Here is a 27,950-nt window from a genome sequence, read left to right as displayed (position 1 = left end):
CAAAGGAACACCATAAAAACTAAGATCCAGAGTTGGGGTACGATTGTGTATAATAACTAAGATGTAGTTCTGGAGAAGAGTATGATGGTGTATTAAAACTAAGATCCACTTTTGGGGTATGATGGTGTATTAGACCTAAGATCAATTTGGGGGTACAATGGTGTATTCAATCTAAGATCCACTTTGGGTGTATGATGGTGTATTAGATCTATGATCCAGTTTTGGGGTATGATGGTGTATTAGATCTAAGATTAAGGACGAATAATGTATCATCTCCCTCCCTCCACCCAAATTGTGCTGAGAAGAGTTCGATGCAACTTAGGGGTTTGTGGGATATATAAATATTCTGAGTAAACAGAAGATCTGAGGAGTTGAAATGGCGGAAACTTACTTCTAGGCCTTTGGGAGTGCTGGGTTTCTGGAGACGTCTGGTGTGAACATCAAACCTGCAAGTGGGGGCCAGCCATGCCATGCTGGGCTTTGTATCATCCAACCATTGAGTTACGTGGGCCCATCCATTTCTAGTCACATGGGAAAATGTCCCCAAGCAGCTGTTTCTTCTATTTGTGTGTGCATTTCTGAAGATAAAAGGGAAATCAGAGAGCTTCCTTTGCCTTGGTCACATATTTTTCTTGGCCCCAGACCAAGAGGATCTGGCCTGAGTAGCTAGTAGGATCCTAGAATTGATGAAACGGAAGGTCAGCGTGCAGTTCCTGCTGGACTTCGAAGAGCTCCTGTCAGGCAACCACAGAGATGTCTGTGACGTTGGATTCATCAAGCTAACTCGAGTGTGTCTGGTTTCATTCAAACATGATTGCTCAGGCCTGGACTGTGAACGAAGACCTCAGCTTGGTGACTCATGGTTGACATGGAAATACTGTGTCTCAATAGGCAAGTCCTACCTAATGACAGCTCTCTTCCACGAAGGAATTCTATTCCTTTCTCAGAGCACATACGTTGAGATCTTAGCCTTGAGTTCCTATCTGATCTTTCAGCTTTTGTTTAGAGTGGGTTAAATGTTGTCACTCGAAAAAATATGCGCTGAAGTCTTAACCTCTACTCCTATGGGCACTGCCTTCCTTGGCAACTGAGTCTTTGCAGGCGTGATCAAGCAGTGGCCATGTAGCAGGAATGAAGGATTTACATCCCTAGACTGCTGTCCTGGAAAATAGAGTTACAGGTACACAGAGAGGCACCCCTTTCATTCTTACTTCCAACCTTGTGCTGTCCCTCAGCCCTCTTTTCTGTGAGCACCAACAGCCTTCTCACAGCATTCCTCACAACTGTCTTCCAAACCCAGCATGGAGAACCACTCACCTAATGGCTTGATGCCAGCGATGCCTGGGACAGAAGGGCTCTGCTGCAGCCAAGGTGTGACCCAATGTGACGGGAAGCAGACCAGGAGCTCAAACTTGCCTTATCCTCTCCTTATTGGTCCTAAGTGCCGGCATCCGTGTGGTTTGGAAACATCATCGCCAGGGCTCCCATGAGGCGTTAAACCCCATGTCCTGGGGGAAGGAGCCCACAAGTACACAGTCGGTATCAGGTCTGATGAGAAGCAAGAAGTTTCACTGTAATTTGAATGAAGACATTTAATATAAAGTGTGTGTGTGTGTGTGTTTGTATGTGTGTGTGTGTGTGTGTGTGTGCACGCACACACACATACAGAACTCTGCAAAACAACCTAAGACAAAGGTAAAAGTTGCAAAAAAGAAAAGTTTGGCAGACAGCCTCCCTCCTCATGACTTGGAATCATCAAAGAGGGCATAGATATTGCCCTCTGCACAAGAGAGGCTTGCTGGCTCAGGAGCCAGTCACCATGTCCTCCCTATGGTGGAAGACAGGGGCTTACCTGCAAGCAAATGAATACTGGGAATGTGACAGTCATGGGACACCACCTGGGAAGACTGCCCACCACAGTTAATTATAGTTTATATTAGTTTCTGAGCCATATTTCCTAAGGAGATCTTAATAATCACAACATAATATCTAAATATTCAACTATCTCTATAAAGAAAAATTATATACACAGGTGTTAAAGCGAATTTCTTGCTGCTGGGACACCCATCCAACCAGAGCAGCTTGTGGGGGGAAAAGGGTTTTCTTCAGACTCATAGAATCCAGGGAAGGTCCATCTGATAGAAGCGCACTCACTCCAGCCTCCACAGCACAGAGAGGGAGAGAGAAAGAGAGACGCCCACAGCCGCTAAACACCCATGGAGCTCCAATTGCTCTAAACATTCCTGAGGGCCAGACTAAAAGATCCAGGGACACCTCCAGCAGGCTGAATCAAAAATGCCTCAGGCTACAGGGGTCCATGTAGTTGCATTCACCCACACCAGCAAGGAACTCTCTTCCTGAAAAAGGCTGGTTTGTCCCCATGCAGAAATAAAGAATTGTGGGCTGGAGAGATGGCTCAGTGCTTAAGGCACTTGCCTGCAAAGCCTAAGGACCGGGGTTTGATTCCCCAGCACCCACACAAAGTCAGATGCACAAGGTGGCGCATGCATCTGGGGTTGGTTTGCAATGGCTAGAGGCCCTGGCATGTCCATTCTCTATCTGTTTCTGTCTCTTTCTCTCTCCATATCTGTCTCAAATAAATAAATTTTTTTTATAATCATGGAAAATGTTAATAAAAATTAAATTAAAAAAAGTATTGACATTATTTGGTATCAAAACACTACTGGGGACACTTGGTTCTTTACATTTGGTGAGCTAGTTCCTCTCCATAAAAATATGGAAGCAAAATTGTGGATGCCTACTGTAATTTCCCCATATATTGGTTGAAATACTGATTTCACAAGGTCAACTTTTTAAATTCACAAAATTCTTTAATATATGCCTTCTTACATTTTAAGATAATCCTCGTTCTACAAAAGACCATTTTCTTTTAATAAGCTACTTCGACAAATTTATCTTTCTAGTTTTTAGCTGACTCATCCAGATCACTTGGCTATTTAATAAACTAATCTGAAAATAATTACAGCTTGAGTTTCTTCATTCCAGGTGTTTGGAAACATAAAACACACCTCATAGCCAGTCAACCTGGGTTGTGGAGTGATGTTTCATAATAACACAGGCACTAGTTATCGAGTTAACCACTAAGAGATCACATTACAGGTCATTTATAATGACAGAATATGTCAAGAGACCACCTTTCCTTTGCTTGCACAGGGCTACACAGCCTTCTCGGGCATGGCTTGGGGAGGCAGCTGTGTCCTGTGGATGGTGCTAGTCAGTGGGGAGTGAGGGGACAATGACGACCCTGCCTGTGGGCTGGAAGGGTCTGCCCAGCAATGCCGCTCTGTAGCCCAGAAGGTGATGGTAATTCCCAGCTTATTTTTATCAATCCAGTCAAATGTTAACGATTTCATAGTGGCAGAAGGAAATAAAAACCTTCTCATATTTTTCTTATTATCAAGGTATAAAATTATTCCCGATGAATGATGAACAATGATATGTAATAACCACATGCTTAATAAATCTTCAGAGATCTAAAATGGAGATGAAATCATCTGTAGGAAAAGATGCTGATTCTTAGTGTTAGCTTCATTTCATTAAGATCATCAGACCTGGTGGAGTTGGCCTCTGAGCAGATCCACCTCTCCTTCCCTGCCCCAGGGCCGTCACATGCCCTGGGACAGTCACTTGGTCTTTAGTTGCTGGTCAGCCTTCTCCTCCATCCTGCTGTCTGCCTCCTGAATCGTCCTCCAAAACCACAAGCCAAGTCATGAAACACTCCTGTTTAAGGAACTTCCTCCCCTCTCCTCTCCTCTCCTCTCCTCTCCTCTCCTCTCCTCTCCTCTCCTCTCCTCTCCTCTCCTCTCCTCTCCTCTCCTTTCCTCTTTTCTCCTCTCTCTCCTCTCCTCTGGGATGAGGCTCCAAATTCATTGTATTGATGTGGGCTCTGTTCTGGGAATGAGGAAGCAGTACAGTGCCAACATTGACTTCCTTGTGCAAAGTCTACGGCCAGAAGTTCCTCCGCTGGGCCAGAGCTCAGGCTGTGACTGCTCGGAGGCCTGAGCCGAAGCACTTTGGCCTAACACCTCCGCTGCTCTGAGACTAAGCCACCAGGGGTATGGACAGACATGATGCCCACCTTCAGTAACAGCTGCCCTCAGGGGCTCAGACAGTAAGCTCACGTTTGATCAGACCTCTTGGTGAGACAAGCTCCGTGGTAAACTCAGCTCAGAGCTTCCCTGAGGTATGGTACAGCGTCTCCCAACAGGCCGGCCCATGCCAGAAATGCTACTGTCTTGGTTTCTGTCAGTCACCGTGAACTCAGACAGCTGGTGTAGCTGTTGGAAGAACCAGGGGAGTGTGCACTTTGCTCATTTACTTAAGCCACATGCACCTCAGTTGGACCCGGCCTGTCCTAGACACCCAGGGCCCATCAGCGAGCCGAGGAGACAGATGCAAGCCCCCTGCGGCGTACCATGAGTAAACAGGCACTGAAGGCAGTGAGTGATGGGCAAGGAGAAGGAACCACGGCCACGCGTGACGTTCACTATGGTAACCAGGACAGGAGTCTTTAAGGAGGGTGCTTCAGAAATGCCAAGAGGCAAGGAAACTATGGGGGCATGGCACAACAGTTTTCAAAGCAGAAGCATATCTGGCCAAGGGACTGGGGCTAGAACATTCCTGGTGACATGGAGGAGAAGAAGGGCAGTGAGAGGGAGGACTGGGGAGGACATGTAAGGCCAGTCACATAGCATGTGACAGGTCAGTCTAGCTGAACAAGAGGAAGCTTTTCAGCAGGGCAGGGATATCAGACTCAGAACAGGATTTTTAAGAATTTTTATTTATTTATTTATTTTATTTTATTTAGCAGAGAAAGAGAGAGATTGGGCACCAGCCTCCAGCCTCTTCAAACAAACTCCATATGCATGCACCTCTGTGCATCTGGCTGTATATGGGTACTGGGGAATTAAACCCAGGTCGGTAGGCTTTGCAGGCAAGTGCCTTAACTGCTGAGCCATCTCTCCCACCCCAGAATAGGATTTTTAATGGACAACTCTGGTTTCTGTGTTTAGAACAGACTCTGGGGGGTGGATATAGGTGGAAGGTAGGAATAAGGGCCACCATAAGTAGGCATTGATGGCTGTTACTAAACCAAGAGATGCTGGTTCCTCAGAATATAGCGGTAGTTGTGAGGGTAACAGATGTATCAGAAATAGAGTTATGGGCAGGATTTAAAAGTAAAGCTACAAGAGTCCTCTGATCCAGGGTATAGAATACAGGACAGACTAGGGTTCAGGGTGATCCTGTGTTAGGAGCAAAAAAAAAAAAAAAAAATTGAACAAGTGAGTCAAGGTCAGGAAGCTGTTAAGTATGACACTAAGCAGCATCAATTGCATTTGAAGCCACAAGATCGCAGGGTGTCACGGGGGGGGGGGGTATAGTCAGGAGAGGAGATTGAGCCCTGGGACATAATAAGAGATCAGGGAGGAAAAGTTACTGTGGAAAAAAAAAGTCTTAGCCATTAGTGAAGATGGATTTCCAGAGCAGACAGGGATCATGGGACAGACAGAGCGAGCCTGGCAGACTGTCACCTGTCCCATGGGACCCAGCTCCATTGAGTCTGGGTACTGGGGGTCCACACTGTCATGACGGTGTATAGGAGTCTGGGTACTGGGGTCCGCACTGTCACGGTGGCGTACAAGAGACACAAACCAGTTGGGCAGAGTTTGGGGAGGGAGGAAGTGCATTTAGTAGCACCGTAAGTCCGCTGGGGTTTGCTACAGAGCAGAGCACAGGCGCACACAACTGCAGCCAGAGAGGCTGTGCTTAGGGGAGGCGTCACCCATTGTGGGAAGAGCAGCCACCTGCCTTCAGGACACCTTGACGACCCCATGCGACCACAAGGTGCAAATGAATGCAAAGAGCTGTGGGGGTCCGTTCCTCCCAGCCAGCGAGGAAGAAGTAAGGCCCATGCATTCCTAGAGAGGACCTGCATCAGCGCAGGTCACTCAAAGAAAGGGTACAACAGTGCTGGAGAGCTGGCTCAGCAGTTAAGGCACTTGCCTACAAAGCCTAACAACCTGTCTTTGATTCCCCAGGACCCATGTAAAGCCAGATGCACAAAGTGACACATGCAGCCTGAGTTCGTTTGCAGGGGCTGGAGGCCCTGGAATGCTCATTCTCTGTCTCCTCTCTCTCTCTCTTTCTCCATGCAAATGAATAAATAAAGCTAATAAACAGAGAAAGCGTATCCACGCCCAGGCAAGGAAAATGGACGCAGACGCCACAAAAGAAGAGCGGAAGTAGAGAGAGACCATGGGAACTGCAACGAACCTTTCTTATCCACACAGTTGGGCTTTTTATGCTTTTAGCTACCAAAGGTTAACTGCAGTCCAAAGACACTGAATGGAAAATTCCAGAAATAAGTAATCCATAAGCTTTAAATTGTCTCCGAGTTTCAGTAGCAAGATACATTCTCGTGCCAGCACCCTCTGTCCTCTCTGGGAAGTGACTTGTCCCCACACTGTCCACTGGCCATCCATCACTTTGCCAAGTTGCCGGCTCTGTTGCTGGATTCACCGTCTCACCGTCACAGGATTTGTGTTCAAACAGCTCTCATTTTGCTTAATAAGAGGCCCCAAGTGCAGGACTAGTGACGGTGGCAATGTGGACCCACCAATGAGGCTGCAAGGGGCTGCCTTCAGCGAAAGAACTCTCCAGCGTATCTAGAAAGACCTCTGGATGAGCCTGGTTCTCCGGAGGCACAGAGCCGATAGAGTGGACTGTGATAGGAAGGGATTTATTGGATTAGTTTATGGCGCTCCAGCAGCAGCAGTCTGCGTGCCTGAGAGTCAAGGGGCCGGTCGGTAGCTGCTCAGTCCACGAGGCTGGATACCTGAGCAGTCCCAAAGCGGCACTGAAGGCCTGGAGGCTTCCTGGTCCTCTGTGCACACAGGAAGTCAGGGGAAGCTTGGACCCAGGACCAACGGAGGACCGCTGAACAGCAAAGATGCCCCTGCCAGCGAAGCATCCATAGCAAGCAGCACCAGCATTCAGGTGGCAGGAAGGGATCTTTTCTCCCAGAGCTTCCTTGCGTAATCTTTCCTGGAAGAAACCCCAGAGACCTGCTCCAAAGGAATGTCTTCAGATTTCTGAAGACGGAGCAAGTTGACACAAAAAACCTAACCATCACAACCCCATTCACTTGGCTTTTTTTGTAACACCTAAAAATTGTTCTCGTCCATTGTTTTTTTTAAATGAATTTCTTACTATGCATACTTTAGAAATTAAACTCTATCATAGACACATATGGAATTTGGTGCCATTCTTAGTTTCAGGATGTCACCAGAGGTCTTGGAATGTATCCCCCGCAGCTCAGGGCAGGCATGTGGGGCAGGAAGTAACCTCAGGAGCCCAGAGTCGTGGCAGAGAAGGAAATAGTGGAGGCTGTGGCTGTCATTTCCGATCATCCAGGAACAAATTGGACCCAGGCAAGCCATGGACGATGGCTGGGGATGCACCAGTTAAGAGTCGTTTGAAAGAACTAAAATACTGATCTTCCGTCTGTGAATTTCAGCCAAGATTTTGGGTGAAATTTCACTCACAATGTTGTTTTGTTTGTTTACTTTTCATTTTTATGTGCATTCTAAAAAATGTGACAGCACACATCCTGCCTTAGGAGATAGATAGATAGATAGATAGATAGATAGACAGACAGACAGACAGATAGATGGTAGATAGGCTAACCATCTCCTAACACAATCTGCAGATCATTTTCCAAACTGAAGTCCAATAGGCAAAGCAAAGGAAGCTTGCTCTAGTGACCAGTGAAGGGGTCGACTTGGTGGCCTTTCGGACAGCAAGGCCCCTTGTCATTCAAGTTATTTTTAGAGGAAGTAAGCTATGGAGAGTATAGTGGGCAGCTTCAGGTCCCTGAGATGATCTTCCAGACCAGGCACAGTTAGTGAGGAAGGGATTTATTGAAGCTTACAGATCCAGAGGGAGTTCCGTAATGGCAGAAGAAGTTGGCCTGCCTTCACAGAGAGAGAGAAGAAAAGTCACAAGCCAAAAGCCACACCACACAGCACACTTTAGGAACTCCACCTCGGCACACTTTGCTTGTCTTTAGAATGGAATTTCAAATCTAGCACCACACCTCAGGGATGGATCCAGCCCAGTGAGACCTCCTCCAACCAGGCGGCTGCAGACCTAAATTACAACTTGCAACAAAACACTGAATATGTTGGGGGCCATCTGTTCAAACAACCACAGAGAAAGAGAGAGAGAAAAGAGTAAAAGGGGTGACATGAAGAGATTGCATTGTGCAGGGAGGAAACGGGGGCCTGGAAACAGGCAAGTTCAGAGACGTAAGCAGGCTGTTACTTTGCAGGGAAGGAAACAGGACTGTGGAGCTCAGTACCCCAAATTGTTTGTTTCATTAGTCAGAAGAGTGAGAAAGGTAAAATTATGTGTTGAAACAACGGAAACCAGCCCATAAAGACCCAGTAACAAGGGGCCATTATACAGAACAACCCTAGAAGTCTTGTGGGCAATGGAACTGAGGGCTCGGTCAGAGGCTGTCTCACGAGCACGAAGCAACAGCAGCTGTCCAGTGCGAGAAAATGAGTAGTGTGCGGGCCAGTGATCATGACCACACAGGTGCGCTTATTCTATTCAATGAAATGTCTTACCTCACCAAACATTGCCAGTGCTATAAGCTAGTAGATGAGGGGCTCTCTCAATAATCTAAGGGCTTCTCAACCAGCACTCAGCAGAGACAAGAGCTAGGGAAGTGTTCTCTAGGAAGCTACTGTACAATTCAGTGTGTGAATTCTACAGTACAACCTAGGTTCTGAGCTTGAACTCCAAGCATTCTTGAGAAAAAGGGACTCATCTAAAACGGAATGTGAACAAAGCCCACGGCCAGGGCCACGGGCCCGCTGGGAGTGTGGAGGACCAACTTGTCTTTGCACGAGCCTTGGTCGGCAGTTCATCCCCAATTTCTCAGCCGCCCTTGCATTCTTGTACCCCAAGACCTCCAGGCAGCTTCTCTCCCGCGCGGTGGCTCCAGCGACAGCTGTGTTCCCTTCTCCTTAGCCGGCACCCTGCCAGGCAGGTTTCAGAAATAGCGTCTATGCCGAGAGAAGTAGCATCAGCTCCATCGCCCAGCCTGGATCTGTCCATGCGCTATAAACACACATTTTGGTTTCATAGCTGCAGAGACGGAGGTGAACACGCATGACTTTTATAAGGAACACTTTGTGATAGGCAAGTACTTTGCTGGAAGAGTGTATTTTCAATACTCGTGCCACACCAGGGAGGACGGTGACTATTAATCTGCTTGGCTATGGTAACCATTTCTCTCTGTGTGCTATGTCATGACAAGTGCATTGTGTATTCACCTGAAAGTACAATGGTCAAAACCAAAGGAGAAACATTTTAAACTTTAGATAGTTCTCTGGTGGTTCGTGGAGACTAACCGGGATTTCAGGTACAGTTGCTATCTATTTTTAAATCTGCTAAAAGTACCTGCAAATAGCAACTTGCGTAAGCCTCGAGCCTTGGTGGTGTCTGTGGCTGGCTCCGTGCCCACGGGAAGCCCAGGCCACGGAGACTTTCACAGCCACCTCCGGCCTCCTCCCAGACCTCACCCCCATGCTCCAGTCTGCATTTCCTACGTCACTGGGTTTAGAACTCAGAGGAGCAGGTACCCCACTCCCATCACAACACCCCCTCACCGCCCACCGAGCACTAACGGGAGGCCAGCTCTCATCGCAGCCACTGGATTGCTAAAGCGCAAATGAATTTTTTTTTTTTTGTTTGAGGTATGGTCTCACTCGAGCCCAGACGGACCTGGAATTTACTCTGTAGTCTCAGGCTGGCCTCGAGCTCACAGCGATCCTCTTGCCTCTGCCTCCCAAGTGCTGCTGGGATTTAAGGTGTGCACCACCACACCAGGCCTCAAATGAACTTCTATGGTCTTGTGGCACAATGATGACCGGAGTTGAAGAGTGTGTGGAGTCACCCGGCCATCAGTCCTCCCTCCAACCATGTAACCAGTCCAGCCAAATTTCAAGGACTGTGGCAGACACCTTCAGGTTGCTGGGATGAACGTCCAGACCAGACCCAGTTATGGAGGAAGCGATTTATTGAAGCTTACGGATTCAGGGGAAGTTCCATAATGGCAGAAGAAGCTGCCCCCGTCATAGATCCCTGCAGAGAGAGAGAAGTGACCCCCACTGGCACAAGCCGGCATATTCGGGAAACTCCAAAGCTCTGGCACTTTGCGTATCATGGGCTGAAAATTCCAAATCCCCCCTCACACCTGAGAGCTGGACCTTAGGCTCCACCCACAGTGACACTTCCTCCAGCCAGGCAGCTGCAGAGTTAAGTTACAAGCTTTAATAAGCTCCTGGATCTGGGCTAGAGAGATGGCTTAGTGGCTAAGTGCTTGCCTGTGAAGCCTAAGGACCCAGTTTGAAGCTCGATTCCTCAGGACCCACATTAGCCAGATGCACAAGGGGGGATGCACACGTCTGGAGTTCGTTTGCAGTGACTGGAGGCCCTGGTGCGCCCATTCTCTCTAGATCTCTCTCTCTCCCTGCCTCATTCTCTTTTCTGTCTGTTGCTCTCAAATAAATAAATAAAAATAAACAACAACAACAACAACAAAAAAAAAACAACTCCTGAGTCTATTGGCAAACATCCAAACTGCCACAAGGACATATATGCATATGTTTCTATGTGTCCATGTCTATTCAAATACACACGTACATATCTATGTACACATACACGGGTGTGTACATGCATGTCAGTGGATGTAAATGTTTCTCTCTTCTGTTTCTTTTTCCATTAATCAATTTGTTTTGCCTAATGGTCACATGATAGCTTATCAAAAAGCTGCTCAAAGAGGCTGGGTCATCCTTGGCTGCATAGTGAGTTCAAGGTGAGCCTGAAATGCATGCGATCCTTCTGAAGGAAAAGAAAGAGAGAGAGAGAGAGAGAGAAACAAAAGGAAAGGAAGAGTGCAAGGAAGGAGAAGGACCTATGAGACAGTGACAACGTTACACTGACTTTCAGGGCTGTAATCCTTCATGGCTAGGCATCTCCAGACACTGCAGAGGAAGTGCGGATGCGTGCTGCAGAAGCAGGGCATCTCTGTGCCTCTGCTGTGTTCTTGACCTCAGCACGAGGACGAAAGCTTCTTACACAGGATGCTCTATGTTAATTTTTTATCTACTTTTCTTTGGGAGAAAACTCAGGCTATTCTGAAATCATCCCCTCCCCGCCCCTGAGGGTTAGCCTGGGCACTACACAGCCTCTTATTTAAATCCGTCATGCCTCACTCTGAAGTTGTCTGTCTCTAGATGACTGACAGCAGCTTCAGGTCTCCGGCAGAGGCATCCTCACACACACGTTGCATGGCAACGTCTTTTGGGGACCTGTGCCTGATGAATCAAGGAAGGAGGACCTGGGCAATGCTAAAGGACCTTTATCAAGGGTTTTGGTAGAAGGTACAACTTAGTGAAGAACTCATCCCGGGGATGAGCTCTGCAGGTGGCGTTCTGGGGCACATGTTATGGCTGGCTGGCTTTTAGGACAGGAATTTAATGTCACAGGGCAACTGTGCTCTGCTTAGGGCACTTCACAAATTCCAGCTGCAGTCAGTCCAACTTATTTTTTTTTTCAAACTTTTTTAAAAATTTATTTATTTGAGAGCGACAGACAGAGAAAAGGCAGATAGAGAGAGACAGAGATTGGGCGCACCAGGACCTCCAGCCACTGCAAATGAACTCCAGTCGCATGCACCCCCTTGTGTATCTGACTAGCGTGGGTCCTGGGGAATCGAGCCTTGAACCAGGGTCCTTAGGCTTCACAGGCAAGCGCTTAACCACTAAGCCATCTCTCCAGCCTCCAACTTCTTTTTCTTGGAAAAAAAAAATCTTCCATGAAGTTACAAGAAAACAAATGCCCACAAACCCACCCGTTTTCCTCCATCTGGGATAATGCAGAAATAGCTTGTTCTGGTCTGGGTTTTGCATGAAGACTCCAGTGACTGAAGGTTGTTTGATTTGAGTTTCAGGAAAGAGTTGAGAACTGCCAGCCTGGGCTTGCACACTTCGTGTGAATATATATTGCTGCATTTCTTTGAAATAGTCCTCTACCTGCATATCTACTATGCCTTCTCAATAACAAGTTAACTCTGAGGGAATCATTGAAATGGTTTCTGTCGCTGCTGAGGGATCACCTTCAAAGAATGCCTCTTGAGCCCCAGAAAATTTTTCCACCAAGGAACATGAAATTAATAGTTATGTGTTTGGAATGCTTGGTCCCCAGGTGGTGGCAATTTGGGAGGTGCGACCTTTCTAGACGACTTGTGTTATTGGGGTGCACTTAGGGGTGCTGTAGCCTATTCCCCTTTGCCAGAGGTTGGCTCGCTCTCTTGCTGGTGTTTTCCACCTGCTGTGGCGGAGGTGATGTCCAGCCTCAGCTCCTGCCATCACGAAGCTCCCTTTGAGGTTGTAAGCCAAACTAAAAACCTTTCTCCCATCAGCTGCTTTTGGCTGGGTGCTATGTTCCAGCAACAGGAAGGTAAAAACGACAACAGCTCAACAAAGACCGAGCTGAGAGTTGAACTTAGGGTTCCCTGACTTTCTGCCTGATACTTCTGCTAAGATTAAGTCATTATTTTGGATATTTTCGTGGTGTGTATGCGGTGTAATGTGGTACATGTTTCTGCATGTGTACGGATGGCCGCACGGAGCCTGCGTGCCCACATGTGGAGAGCAGATGAGACATCAGGTGAGTTCCTGTGTTACCTGCTGTTTTCTTGAGATGGAGTCTCGGCTGGAGCTACAGCAGCTGCCTCCGGTTACACAGGCTGACCAGTGGCCCCACTCGCTCCCACGCCTCTGCCCCCAGGACCCCGCTGGGGAGTGTGTGGGGGTGCTCACAGTGACACTCGGCTGTATGGGGTGGAGGCCTCCACCTCACCTCCAGCCTGATTTCCCAGCGAGTCCTCAGCCACAAACTGTGGGCACACGTCCACGTCGCGCCATGTGGCGAGTCCTCCCCGCTGAGCCCCCTCCCGGCTCTGGTTTCGGATTCCTGCAGACCCCGCAGGCTTCGGTGCACTGGCTCAGCCCGGTCCTTCGGTCTTCTGCTGAGGCCCTTTGACTTTGAACTGGCCAGATGCGTAGAGCTGTGCTTCCCTCCAGTCTCACCCGTGTCCCCGAGGAGTGCTCGAGGCCCGCCCCAAACTGTGCTCCACTGCACACCCTGGGGTCCTGGAAGATGAGGGCTGCATGTCGCCCTGTGAGGGTTACCAGCAGGCTGTACCATGGAGTTGGCGTGCTTTTGACAAGAAAAGAAAGGAAGAGGCACAGGAAGGACAGATGAAGTGAGGGAGGGAGGAAGACGGGGCACAGCACAGGTAAACCCTTCTCCAATTACACTGCTGTCACATCAAGCACCCTGTTCCAGTGTGGTGAGCTCCTCTTGGTGAGTCACGGCTCTGCTCTCACAGGAAGCGGGAAGTCCTTCAGTGCAGTCACGGCACCTTGATCCTCCCCGTCAGGCCATTTGAATAAAGCTTCTATTCAGTGTCCAGCAGGTTTGGGAAGTGAAGTGCTTCAGCTGGAAATGTTCCAGTGATGAGGTGACACGTCTCGCCCATCCCTGTTCCAGTGCTACCTGAGCACCAGCGACCCAGCTCTGTGCGGCTCCCCACGGTCACGACGATGATATTGTAGGGGTTTCCCCAGAACGCAATGCCCTTCGAGTGTGCACTTGTGACTGCTTGTGCAGCCGTGGTCAGCTGGGCAGTAGGTGACCTGGTCAGCTTCAGGCCTAGGAGTGCCTTTGTGGGGAGCGGTGGTCAGTGTATGGTGACTTCAGCTGGAATGGCTCTGGTCATGGGGCTGTCACTCAGTCTACGCACCCTTCCAGCACTCCAGGCACAGTAACAGCAACCACAGAAATCCAAAATCTAGCAACGCCCAGTCTTACAACGAGGCACATGGAAACAAGCACTCTGAGTTCTGCCCGCACATCCACTTGGCCAGAACAAGTCACATGGCCAAGTCCCAAGCAGAGGCGGAGGGAAGTGGGGGGGGCAGGGGGCAGAGTCAGGGTGACTCGAGCCTAGGAGGTAAAAAGGGCTTGCCTAGTTCCAAAGAACTGATTTTCCACCAACAGCCAGAATTGCCTCCTGGAAGGGAGGTCTTTCATAGGATTTAAACATTAGGGTTGGTCAAGTTCAGTCCCTGAGACGGCCCCTAGCCCTAACCAACCAGCTGGCCCTCTGGTTCACCTGGGCCAAAAGACAGCCCACCACCCTAAGGTTATACATGCCTTTGCAAGGGGAGGACAGGGGCTCGCTCTCTGATCACCTGGGAACTTCCAGCTGTGGGTGAGTTTTTTCCCTGGGCCCTGCTGGGAGGGGCTCAACCTAGGCCCTAGCCAGGCCAGCTGGAAGACCCCCGTCTTACTCTCTGCATGGGTTCTTTATCCTCTCCAGCTCCCCCATGGTGGGAGCTCCTTGAACTTCCTTTTCTCTTCTTTCCATGCTTTTCTCCCTAGATCCCTATGTGGTCACAGGGGCTCCTGAGCTCCACATGGTGTACTTCTCCCTGATTCATCTCCCCTCACCTCCCAGCCTGCCCCTTGCACACCCCTTTGTAAAATCTAAATAAAATGTGGTATTTTAGTGACGGGTGTGGTGACGCACGCCTTTAATCCCAGCACTCAGGAGGCAGAGGTAGGAGGATTTCTGTAAGTTCAAGGCCACCCTGAGACTCCATAGTGAATTCCAAGTCAGCCTGGGCTAGAGTGAGACGGAACCTACCTCGAAAAACAACAACAAAAAAAGTTGATATTTTAAAAAATCATTCTCTTGAGTCTGGAATTGCCAATTCTTTGGTTAGTTTGCAGCTATGAACTCAGGGCTTGGGGTTCCTGGAAGCACCCCAGAACCCCAATTTCCCCATTATAGAAGCAAAGTTGTAGAGACAAGGAGTGGACGCTCAGGTGTCTGCACCCACTGTCACGCGGAGGCTCCTGGACGGCGAAGCAGGCGCTGCAGCAGCCGAGTTCCGAACGCAGGAGCACTGCCCTGCTCGAAGCCCGAGCCCAGCCTGTGTTCACGTCAGAGGTGAAGGCTGACGGCCGTGGAGTGTGTGCAAGACACACCGCCGCTTCCTCACACCCGTGGGGCTCTGTGCCTGCTGCTCCCCGTGGGACTTGGCGCACACACCTCCAAGCACGTGTCAGCGCACACGCCTCCAAGCATGTGTTAGCACACATGTCCTCACGTTACAAAAACTCACCTGGCCAATAACAAAATACAAGTTTTATCATTCAAGGCCCCAGGAAAAGTTTCTTATCCTGCTACCCTGGTTTTATGATTGATTTTACTCTATTCCTTTACTTTGAAGACACAGCTTAGCACACCCTCAGGAATATGGGAACGCCTGATCTTTTTTGTTGTTGTTGTTGTTTTCACTTTTTGAGGTAGGGACTGGCTCTATCTCAGGCTGAGCCAGAATTCACTACGTAGTCTCAGGCTGGCCTCGAACTCACAGTGATCCTCTTACTTCTGCCTCCTGAGTGCTGGGATTAAAGGTGTATGCCACCATGCCTGGCATGCCTGATCTTTTCCACACTGCACTTAGTGTCTCTCTAAATCTTACCTCAAGCTGAATCCCAGAAAGCCACTCACGCCCAGCCGTGCCATGTGCTACTCTGAGTTCCAGAAAGGAGTCTCTCCTGCAGCCACACTATGGGCTAGGCATGCATTTAAGGAGCATACTGAACCCCTCAACATGTCAGGCAAAAATAGAGCACACGTAGTGTCACCTCGATGTTAACATAAAAATGCTTGTAGGCCTGGAGAGATGACTTTGTGGTTAAGGCGTCTGCTTGTAAAGTCTAAGGGCCCAGGTTCAATTTCCCAGGACCCACGTATGCCAGACGCACAAGGTGGTGCATGTGTCTGGAGTTTGTTTGCAGTGGCTGGAGGTTCAGGCACTCCCATTCTCTCTCTCTCTCTCAAAATAATAAATAAATAAAATATTTTAAAAAAATACTTGAGTAATACAAATGCTCCAAAGATAAGAATTTTCCCTCTGCTAGTAACTATTTTTAAAAGCTTAGGAGAAAAGTTTTCTGGTAGCTTAATGATAAAACTCATTTTATTATTGATAAGTGAATTTTAGTAACCTGAAATTCTGTGTGCAGTAAGTGTGTATGGAGCTGTGTGCACATAGAGACACACAAGGGGAAAAAGTAGAGACCTCTAATCAGGAGAAATAAGTCCTGGGCTTCTAGACCCCAGGAAGTGAGGGGGACTAGCAGCAGAAGCAGTGTCCCAGACAGACAGCACCAGGCTGCAGGCTTTCTCCCCTGTGAGTTAGTTCTGGAATGATTTTTTACAATTTATTTTTGTTTATTAATTTGAGAGTAACAGACAGAGAGAGAAAGAGAGAGAGAGAGAGAGAGAGAGAGTAAATGGGCATGCCAGGGCCTCCAGCCACTGCAAACAAATGCCCAGATGCATGCGCCCCTTGTGCATCTGGCTTACATGGGTCCTGGGGAATCAAGCCATGAACCTGGGTCTTTAGGCTTCACAGGCAAGCACTTAACCACTATGCCATCTCTCCAGCCCCCTGGATTTGATTTTGAACTTGCTACCTATCATATGTATTTTGTTATAATTAACAGAGTAATCAGACACTAAACAAAACTTCTGGCTTCAGCTGAGGCCTGCAGCTGAGATGAACGGGTCTCATTTACACTAGATTCTGGAGAGATGCAGACTGTGTGGGGCCCACATGCAGCGGCTCAAAGCTGGCTGGCAGACTTTGGACTCTCTCGCCTCTGGAGCATATAAGAAAGCGTTAAAGATTTACAGGAAGAAAAAGACTGGGTTTACCAAGCCATCCTGTTAAATCAGTCTGCATTCCAATCACACAAAACAGACGAGGTCTTGGGGAGAGGTCATCGGACACGACAGCTCATGTTCTGGGATGGAGACTCATGCCTGTGGCCTCCCCCAGCCCTGCAGAAATTCTGAGCTCAAGAACTTTTCTGGGAAGCTCTCAGGTGCCCTGCGGGTGGTGGGCGGGGGGGGGGGGGGGGGGCGGAAGTCAATGATTTCCTTGGGATGTGTATGAGTTCAACATGAAAACTGGATTCTCCTCTGGGCAGGTGGCAACCAGTGGGACCAGCCCCCGGGACAACTGAGTAGACATGCTGGAATGCTGTGGCACCCCATGGTCAAGCATGCCCATGGCACAAGAACTGGGCTTGCATTTGGAGGAAGGGCTTCACAAGAGCTCTGCTCGCCATGAGAAGTGACTCCAACAGACAGGAACCTAAAAGATCTGGGAGCGGAAGTTTAGGATGCCACTGTCTGGCTCTGGGGTGGTTTGAATCAGATGTCCTCCGCGGACTCGTGTGTTTTGTGTGCTCTGTCCCCATTGGTGGCCTTTGGGAGGTGGAGCCTTGCTGGAGGAGGCGTGTTTAGGCTATTGTATGCCAGCTTCCCCCTTGCCAGAGCTCAGCTGGTGCCTGCTGCTTTCCGCCAGTGGCTGTGACAAGATGGGATGTCCAGTCCTGGCTGTGCTATGCTTCTCTGTCATGCGGAAACTCGCCCTTGAGATTGAAAGACAAAATGAACCCTTTCCTCCCATCAGCTGCGTTTAGTCAGGCATTTCCCCCCACCCCTGCCAGCAACAAGAAGAACAAGCCACGGGCTTGGGTATCACTCATGAGGCACAGGCAGGGTGTGTGAGCAGCCTCGAGGCAGCCCACCCCACCGGCAGCCTGTAGAGGTACAAGTGTGCTTCCTTCCATGAGGACATGGTAGGGACAGGTGGGCCCAGAGGCAGGCAGTGGGCCCGTGTACAAGAAAGAGACCCCGGCTTGCCTGCCTGACGGGAGCGTGCCTCCTGCAGAATGCAGCCCGGTGGCCCCTTATTTCTCTGGGCACCTAAGCCCCGCCCCCACCCTTGAGGGGGAGCTGACCCTGAGACCACCAGGGCAAACCCAGGTGCTCAGGAGCTGGGAAGATGGCACAGCAGTGACAATGTCCTGTGCCAGCCTGAAGGCCTTCAACGCTCTGGGCGTCATCCCTGCCATCTGCGTAAGAAGCTGGGCATGGGCAGGTGCACCTGTACCTCCAGTCCTGTGGAGGGGCAGGGGCCAGGGGGTTCCTGCAGCTCCCCGTCAGTCGGTCTGAACCAGGAAGTGGAAGCAGAGGCGGGTTCCCTGTGAGTCGCTCTTGAGGGAATGAAGCAGACGCGTGATAGAGGACACCGGACATTCTCCTCTGGCTGCCACACATGTGCACACATACATGTGCACACACGGCACATACATGTGACACACACTACATGCGCACCAGAAAAAAAGAAACCAGAAGCTCAGAGAGAGTATCCTCAGAATTTGAAGGGATTTGATTTTCTATATTGATAAAAAATATCTTTCAACTAATGGTGGGAACCTTCTTGGAAAAGTACCCAGGGCTAAAGTAGGGAGATTGAAAAGAGCGTGACATGAGAGAAGACGGCTGGGCTGGGAGATAGCTCAGCAGCTAAGGCACTTGCCTGCAAAGCCTAAAGACCAGGGTTTGATTCCCTGGGACCCAGGCAAAGCCAAAGTGGATGCACAAAGTGGCGCAGGTATCAGGAGTTCATTTGCAGCAGCTAGAGGCCCTGGCATGCGCCCATTTTCTCTCTCTTCTCCCTCTGCAAATAAATAAAACATTAAAAAAAAAAAAAAGAAGGGGCTGGAGAGATGGCTTAGCAGTTAAGGCGCCTGCCTGCAAAGCTGAAGGACCTTGGTTCAATTCACTAGGACCCACGTAAGCCAGATGCACAAGGTGGTGCATGTATCTGGAGTTCGTTTGCAGTGGCTGGAGGCCCTGGTGTGCCCATTTTCTCCCTTTCTCCCCCTTCCTCCCTTTTTCTCTCTCTCAAATAAATAAATAAATATATATATATATATATAAAAGTTTTAAAAAAGAAACTTCCAAGCAATATCGAGCAGTGGAGGGAGAATTCCAAGCACCCCAGCCTGTTGCACAATTACCTCGTGCATTCCAGGAACCTAAGAACGGATATGCAGCTATGCATTATGACGGCTCATTGTTGCCAGATCTTGGCACTGCTGAGTACCCAACAAGCCCTTGGCTGGGGCACAAGCTTAGCTGGACAATACACCAAGGGAAGAGGAATTGTCCTTGAGAATGGTGGCATGGGAGAGGGAGAGGAATTTCACCAGAGGCAAGGAAACTCCCCTCAGTGGTGGGCTTCGAGCTCAATGTCTCCTGTGTCTGTGAGGAGAGCCACCAGCTTGGGGGCGGGGTGTGACACAATGGCCTGCATTGTTATCTCCTGTTTTCAGACACATTCTTCTGAAAGGGTAAACTTGGCTGGCTAGAATTTTATAAATCCCGTGGGACTTTTTTTTTTTAATACTATTTTCTGAGAAGGTATTTGTCCTCCGGTATCACACCACTTAACAGTCGGCCTTTCATTGTAACACTGTGACCTTCTCTTCCCTGTTCCTGAGTGGATGGCGTGTCATTCCCCATTCTTTGTTCTTCACTCACCTCGCCACCCATTGCCAGGCGACCAGAATGATCTCCGTTGCGGTCCCCATGTTCCCCAGGGACTGCCAATCACCCTGCGCTTGGTTTTGAAGTAGACGTGTCCGCTGGAGCTGGAGGTGAGGTCTGGGAGAAGCGCGGGCACTGGGCACACGGCTGGCTGCTGCTCTCGCTGAGCCTCCTCCTCACCCTGCGACTGCTGGGCTCATGGTTTTGCTAGTTAGCCTACCTTAAAGCAGGTGTCCAAGGAAACCGCAACGCAGAACAACCGAGGACTATATTCCACACTAAACACAGATATCCACCTCCTAACCCTGTATCCCAGCATTGGGACCCACTCCCCTGATGGGAATGGTCACATCTGTCACCGTCCCCTGGAGGCTGTAAGGATCTCCCACTCAGAAGGGTCAGCAACGTGAGCCGTAGTCAAGCCTGCATGTCCTTTTCGCTGAGACCTATCATCGCTGATGCCAGTCCCAGCCATCCCTCCCTGCCCACTCCGTTGCTCAAGTCTGTCACTAACATGCAGAAACATCTCCTTACCTGCCTCTTACAGATTAACCAAATTCCTCACCAAACTCCGCAAATTGTTAGTGTACTCCTTCTGTGCACATCAATAAGGTGTGCACCTTCAGAGGTGATGGGAAGGGGAAGAAGGTAGGTCTAATGCCTCTGTTCCCTCTCCAGAGTTACATGTGGTAGGTGTCTCCCTTAAGCCCTTCCTCGGGGGTCACAGGAGGTTCCACAAGAGCTAGGCTAGGGCTACTGGGATGTGGTGGGAAGCTGGAATCCTGGAAGCCCAAACTGACAGCCGTGCCTGAAGTCTTCCCTGGCCTTGCCTCATTTCTCTCCTATTCTCCCCAATGGCGAAGGAGCAGGATTCCAGCCCTCACCTCTCTGTGTCTGGAAGACCCAAGCTACCCCAATAGTGTTCCCAGATAATGCAGAGGAGCGGCTCAGGGACACCCAGGCTGGGCTGATAGGACCATGGGAAAGGTGCTGCTCTTGCTGTTACCTTGGCAACCTCCTCCAAGGAGATGGCGGGAGACACTGAAGAGTCTAAAAACTCATCTACCACTTTTAAATGTAGTATCTTAACCTCTTGTCTATACTTAGTGTGATGGTTAATTTTGTGTCAACTTGATCTGTTTAGGAATCCACAGACATTCCTCATAAGTGGGTCTCTGAGATTGCCTCCAGGAAGGATTAACTAAAGGAGGAATCCTTCCCCCAGGGTGAGCCCTTCCCCCAGGGTGGGCAGCTCCTTGGAGGGGAGGCTTTATCAAAAGAAGCTATGGAAGAAAGGTATTCTCCTCCCCTCGCACCTGGCTGCTGGTGCTGCTTGCTGCTTTTGAGTGTGGACTGAAGAGCAGTGTGGACTGAAGAGCAGCGTCTCTCCAGGAAGCCTCCAGGCCTTCAGTGCTGGATTGGTACTGCTGAGGCATCCAGCCTCTTGGACTGAGCAGCTACCATGTTCCTTGACTGTCAGGCCTATAATCTGCTATTGTTGGACTGCTGTAAATGAATCCAATAAATTCCCTTTTAATACACAGAGCCTAGAATTAGACCATGTGTCACCTTAAATACCATGGGAGGTGCCAGGGAGTGACGTCAGCAGTGATCATTGCAGCGGTGCATCCCAGTGGGCATTTTACCCCAGTCTCACGGAACCTAGCTTTGTAAACTTACCCATCAGAAGGAAAGATCTATATAGGAGAAAAATCCTTGTGATGAACTCAGCTGTGGCCCTGAGAGGTTCTAATCCTCAATGTGACAGTAACTGGAGGTCTTGGAAGCACAGTCTACATGGGTTGTGTGGGTGGCATGCCCACTGTGGGATTAGTGGCCTCAGAGAAGAAATCCTGAGAACCTTGTATCTCCATTATGAAAGGTCACAGCAAAAGGCCACCACAAGGCCCTCACCAGCACTGATGACACTGGGCCTTGCCACAGGCATCAGAAAGGTGAGAGAGTCAAGTCCCACCGTTTGAGACACACATGGTAGTCAGCCTGAGGTGACAAGGCCCCCATTCCTCAGGGGAGGGAATGGCAGGGCTGAGAGGTGAGTTGACCAGCCATGGATGTGCACACAAGGAAGGACTGGATTGCAGCTTCTCTACTTCATGTGAACCACAAATACCCAGTGAAGTTGAAACATGTAGGAAGATCCAGTTTCTACTGAACTTGGGAAAAGTTGCATGACTTTACATTAATATCTTTCATCCACGTTGAATTGGTTTCTGAAAATGGTGAGACACAGGCCAGATCCCTATTGCCTGGGGCTTCTCCAAGTTTTCTGGTCCCTGTAGGTCCCCCTGAGCCTGGCTCGGGGAGGCCTGGTCCCTGTGTGGGAGCCTGTGGAAACAGGACTCTTGCTTTTGTATCCTGACAAGCCCCTGGATACCAACATCCCTATTTCCCTAATTCAGAGGGTGCACAGGCCACTGTAGGAGGAGGCCTCTTGCCTCTGGCTCTCCAGATTCCTGTCCCCTTGTTCCCCAGCTCATGGTTCCCATGTGTGGAAGAGAACCTGCAAGTGGACTGAGCAGGCCAGAGCTCCCAGTTCCCCAGGTACCTTTGATGTACCTGCATTCTCCACAGTCTGTGCATCTGTGCTTATAACCCCATTGTACAAACAGTACACCAACCCTGTTCACATTTAAAACATGACACCTTCTGAAGACCCTACAAGGACAACAAGTTGCTTCCTCCTCACAAGAACAGCTTCTCCCCAAGATGGGTAGACCACATGCAAAAAAGCTAACGAAAGTCAGAAAATCTAGAGATCTCCACCAAGGATACCTAGGCCCACAATGGAAGCCACCAATGAAATCATGGATAAATCAACAGAAACTAAATCCCAAAATGAAAACACAACAACCAATGAGACCTTGATCAAAAGAATTGCTGATGGGCTGGAGAGATGGCTTAGCGGTTAAGCGCTTGCCTGTGAAGCCTAAGGACCCCGGTTCGAGGCTCGGTTCCCCAGGTCCCACGTTAGCCAGATGCACAAGGGGGCGCACGCGTCTGGAGTTCGTTTGCAGTGGCTGGAAGCCCTGGCTCGCCCATTCTCTCTCTCTCCCTCTATCTGTCTTTCTCTCTGTGTCTGTCGCTCTCAAATAAATAAATAAATAAATAAATAAATAAATAAATAAAAAAAAAAAAAGAATTGCTGAACTGGAAGCAAACCATCAAAAAAAACAACAATTGTATTCAATGAAATTAAACAGAATTGTCTCTTGGAGCATTCAGCTTTGGACAGTGTACTTAACTTGATTGAAGAAAATGTTAGGACCCTCAAAAGAGATATGAATGAATTGAAGATGAGTCAAGAAATGGAAGATCTCAATAACTGATTAACTAAGATTCATGAAGACTTAATCAAATGTAAGAATGAATTCCTAGAAGCATCAAGAAAATCAGAACTCAAACTGAAATCATTCCCAATAAAGAGATGGACACAATGCAAAATAACACAGCAGAAAACAAGAATCAAATAGAGCTTATAAAAACCTCTCCAGAACCCCTCACTAACATATTACTCATGTGGAAGACAGAACCTGTGACCTGGAAGGTAAGGCAGAAGAAATTGATCAGGAGACCAAAAACTTTGCCAAGTCCAAAACATAAAGTGAACCATCCATAAAATTAAATAATCTGGAAGAAATGGATGAATTCCTAGACACATACCACCTACCAAAACTAAACTCAAAACAGATTAATCTCCTAAACAAACCTACCACATCCATGGTGATTGAAAAGGTAATCCAAAACCTCCCCCAAACATCCAGGACTGGATGGCTTCTCAGATGAATTCTACCAAACCTTCATTAAAGGACTGAAACCAATTTCTCTCAAACTGTTTCACATAATCAGACTAAGAGAATCCTCCCCAACTCCTTTCATGAAGCTGGTATTACCCTAACACCAAAACCAGACAGAAATGCAACAAGAAAAGAAAACTATAGGCCATATTCCTAATGAACTTAGATGTAAATATCTTGCACAGAATCCTCAGAAACCAAATTCATCAACACATCAAAAGCATTATCCACCTTGACCACATAGGCTTCATCCCAGGAATGCAGGGATGGTTCAACATATGGAAAATGGGCAACATAAAATACCACATAAATAAACATAACCATAAGAACCACATGATCACATCAATTGATGCAGAGAAGGCCTTTGAGAAAATGCAACACCACTTCATGATCAAAATGCTGGAAAGAACAGGAATGGAGGGTTAATGTTTCAATGCAGTAGATGTTATTTACATACAAAGCACCCAAAGCCCAAATAATACTTAACGGGGAAAGACTCAAGAAGCTCCCATTGAGATCAGGAACAAGATAGGGGTGCCCACTCTCACCAGTGCTCTTCATCATAGCACTAGAAGTACTAGCCTAAGCAATAAGACAGGGGAAAGAAATAGAAGGGATTCAAATTAGAAAGGAAGGGGGGCTGGAGAGATGGCTTAGCGGTTAAGCACTTGCCTGTGAAGCCTAAGGACCCCGGTTCGAGGCTCGGTTCCCCAGGTCCCACGTTAGCCAGATGCACAAGTTCGTTTGCAGAGGCTGGAAGCCCTGGCGCGCCCATTCTCTCTCTCTCCCTCTATCTGTCTTTCTCTCTGTGTCTGTCGCTCTCAAATAAATAAATAAAAATTAAAAAAAAAAATTAGAAAGGAAGAAGTAAAGTCAGCCCTATTTGCAGATGACATGATGCATAAGTGACCCAAAACTCTCCATCTCAAAACTTCTAAAGGTGATTAATTCCTTCAGTAAAGTGATGGGAGATAAAATCAGTGCACAAAAGTCAGTAGATTTTCTATATGCAAAGTACAAATATACAGAGAAAGAAATCAGTGAGGCTGCCCCATTTTCAATAGTAACAAAAATTAAATACCTTGGAATAACACTAACAAAGGATGTGAATGACCAATATAATGAAAATGTAAACAAAAATCCTCAAGACGGAGGACATGAGTAGATGGAAAGACCTCCCATGTTCCTGGATAGGTAAAATTAATATTGTAAAATGGCAATTATACCTGAAGCAATATATAGATTTAATGCAATACCAATAAAAATACTACCATCATTTTTCACAGAGAATGAAAAAATGATCTCAAAATTCATATGAAATGGCAGTTGGCCTCAGATATCCAAACATATCCTCTGCAAAAAAAAAAAAAAAAGAAAAAAAAAAACACCTCAGGAGTTATCACCATTCCTGATATAAAGCTGTATTACAAATCCATAGTAACAAAAACAGCATGGTACTGGCATAAGAATAGAATCATAGACCAATGGTACATAACTGAAGGCTCAGACCTTAGGTCATGTAACTACAGCTACTTGATCTTTGACAAAGGAGCCAATAATGAAAACTGGCAAAACACATCATTCTCAATGAATGGTATTGGGCAAATTGGATGACCATATGTAAAGAAATGAAACTAGACCCACTCATCTCTCCATACACAAAAATCAAATCCAAATGGATAATATAAGACCTAAAACTCTTCTTCTACTGGAAGAAAAATAGGAGGCACTCTCCGCTATGTAAGAGTGGGGGGAAACTTCCTAAACAAAGCCTCAGTAGCCCAGGAAATTAAACAATCACTCAACCAATGTGAATAAAGCTAAAAAGATTTTCCACAAACACGCCATAAGCAGAGCCAATAGATTACCCACTGAATGGGAGAAAGTCTTCACCAGCTATACCACAGACAGAAATCCAATATCTAGAATCTACAAAGAACTCAAAAAACTAAACAATAAAAATTCAAACAACCCAATCCAAAAGTGGAGCAGAGAACTGAATAGGGAGTTCTCAGAGGAAGAACTACAAATGGCTAACACATACTTAAGAAAATGTTCAACACCCCTAATCATTTAGGGATATGCAAATTAAAACAACCATGAGACTCCACCTTACTCCAGTAAGGATGGCAATCATTAAGAAAGTTAAGAGTGACAAATGTTGGTGAGAATGTGGGGAAAGAGGAGCCCTCATCCTCTGTTGGTGGGAATGTAAACTTGTACAACCACTATGGTAATCAATTTGGAGGTTCCTGAGAAGGATGAACATAGAGCTACCAAGAAACCCAGTTATTCCCTTACTTGGCATGTATCCTAAATGCTCTGTGCATCAATATAGAGATTTTTACTCAAGCATGTTTATAGCTGCTCAATTCATTATAGCTAAGAACTGTAACCAACCCAGATGTCCATCATTGGATGAATGGATAGCAAAATTGTGGTAAATTTACACAATGGAAATCTACTCAGCAGTAAGAAAAACGATACAATGAAATTTGTAGAAAAAATGGACATGGAACAGATCATACTCAGCAAACTCACACAATCACAGAAAGACAAACGCCGCATGGTGTCACTTATCTGCAGCTCCTAACCTGGACCTGCTTGAGTTGCTGTCATACCTGATAGGAAACTCAAGGCCCAGACAATAGGGATGAAAGGGTTTGGGGAGACGGAAGGGAGGGGAGAAACAAAAACAAAACTAAACCCAAAACAAATGATACCATAGAAACCTTTATCCTTGGAGATAGCCTAAAAGATACAGCCCTCAAAAGGAGTAAGAGGGAAGTACCTGAAAAGTAGAGCTCTGGTGAGTGTGGGATGAAGCCCAAGCTTAAAAGAAAAAAAAATGTTGTGTCTCTGACCCGTAACTCCCAGTAACAGAGATTGGTTGCTGCCCACATTGAGCTGTTGATCAGAAAGACCTACGAGGTTCCCAAATCAAGACAGCTTTCTGTCAAAGCATTTGACTACCTGCATGAGGCAAAAGCCAAGATCCTATTGCCGGAGACACCATATGCTGCTGACACGGAGCATGGAGAGACCTGGCTGGAATTCAGAAGAAAGCCAGTCCCCAGACAGCCTAGTGCTGGAAAGTGCTGCATGAGCTACTGGGGGAAAGTGGTCAATAATAGTCTGAGAAACCAGAGGTCTAAGCTACTCAGAAGCCAACACCCTGACACAATGTAAACGCCAGTGCAATAGTGGCACACAGCCCCAGTGGATAACCAGTGGCTTTCTTGCTTGGCTAAGACATCCACTTAGTTTAAAAGAACCCGTATCTGGAATTGGGAACCAGATCAGAACCCTATGGAGACAAAGATTATGTTCTCCAGTGTCAAGCTCTCACTAGTCTTTGGCTAAAAGAGGGGTTACATACATCAAATTCTCCCTGAACTAATAATGCTTATCCCATTTAAACTATGCTGACTTCACTCTCCATTGGAGAATCTGCTCTTCTTTTTCAGAAGGTAGCGAGACCAGAGGGGATGAACTACACCTTGCATTTCAGCAAAGCCACAGCTGAATCTACAGAGAAATGGGGAGATGGGCAAGAGTGCTGCTTCCATTCTGTTCCTCGTAATCAGTGCCAGGGTGAAGGAGACGGACCCTGAGGACACTCAACACCTACCAAAGCAGAGATCCAGAGGCTCCTAAGAGCTCATCACTGAACTAGACTTAAAAGTCACCTACGTAGCTCAGGGAATTTTGCAAAAGAGGGGGCAGAAAGATTGTAAGAGCCACAGGTTGAGATATTGTGCCTAAAGGCATTCCCTCCCCACCCCCAATTTAACCGACTTCTGCTCCCGTAATGCATAAGCCACAATCCCATGGAGAATACTTGCAACCCCACTGAGGAGCATCTCTCATGGAATGGGGGCAGGGATGAGGGGAAAGAGGGTACCAACACATGATGTATCCATATGAAACGTCTCAATAATAGTAATAATAAACATTTTTTAAAGTGTATGCATACCGAAAGGTGTTCACATGGAGGGTAAAATGCAAGGACAGCTGCAGATCAAAGCAGCATGCGGGTCACACACCTCCTGTGACTCTGATCACCTTCACTTAATCGCCAGTACTCCCTTTAAGTCCCCTGGGGGCAGCCAAGGGCTTTCCAGAAGTGGTAAAGGAGACACTGGGGTGCTGCTCAAGAGAAATGTGCAAACATGGCACAAAAGCTGGTGACTGCTGCTGGTTTGATTGGCAACCAAGCCACAGACAGCTGAGCCCACCCCACCCTGGCCTCCGAGGAGCAAGGAGCGGGCTCTGCAGGCAGCCTCCAGGTGCACTTTCTCCTGCATGCTCGAGCTGCCCCTTCTCCCCGGAAGCCCGCGACCCCCTGCCTGCAGGAAGGGGTCCCTGTGGGGCCCCAGCGTGGTCCATGCAGGGAGGGCCTGAGAAGCTCTGGAGGGATCCGTGGTGTGTGCTCAGCTTACCTGCAGTTATTCAGTGATCCGGGTGGTCACTGGAGCAGTGGGAGACGCCACCGAGGTCAGGTGTAACTGGTGTAGAGTGAATGATTAAGCCTGTGGCCGACCTCCTGTGTGCTC

The 27,950-nt window shown here is 48.0% G+C and overlaps 1 long non-coding RNA gene across 1 annotated transcript; it reads right to left on the bottom strand.

The window, feature by feature from the left end:
- Positions 1-403: 403 nt before the first annotated feature.
- Positions 404-27,934, bottom strand: LOC123456266. The gene is made up of 3 exons (XR_006634429.1): positions 27,837-27,934; positions 1,318-1,508; positions 404-578 (listed from the first exon to the last, which is right to left on the bottom strand). It is a non-coding gene; the product is annotated as an uncharacterized LOC123456266 (long non-coding RNA).
- Positions 27,935-27,950: the final 16 nt, after the last annotated feature.

This window comes from Jaculus jaculus, chromosome 20 (genome assembly GCF_020740685.1).
Source record: "Jaculus jaculus isolate mJacJac1 chromosome 20, mJacJac1.mat.Y.cur, whole genome shotgun sequence".
Taxonomy (NCBI): domain Eukaryota; kingdom Metazoa; phylum Chordata; class Mammalia; order Rodentia; family Dipodidae; genus Jaculus; species Jaculus jaculus.
Note: the sequence above shows the minus strand (reverse complement) of the source record. Positions and strands in the feature narration are given on the sequence as shown.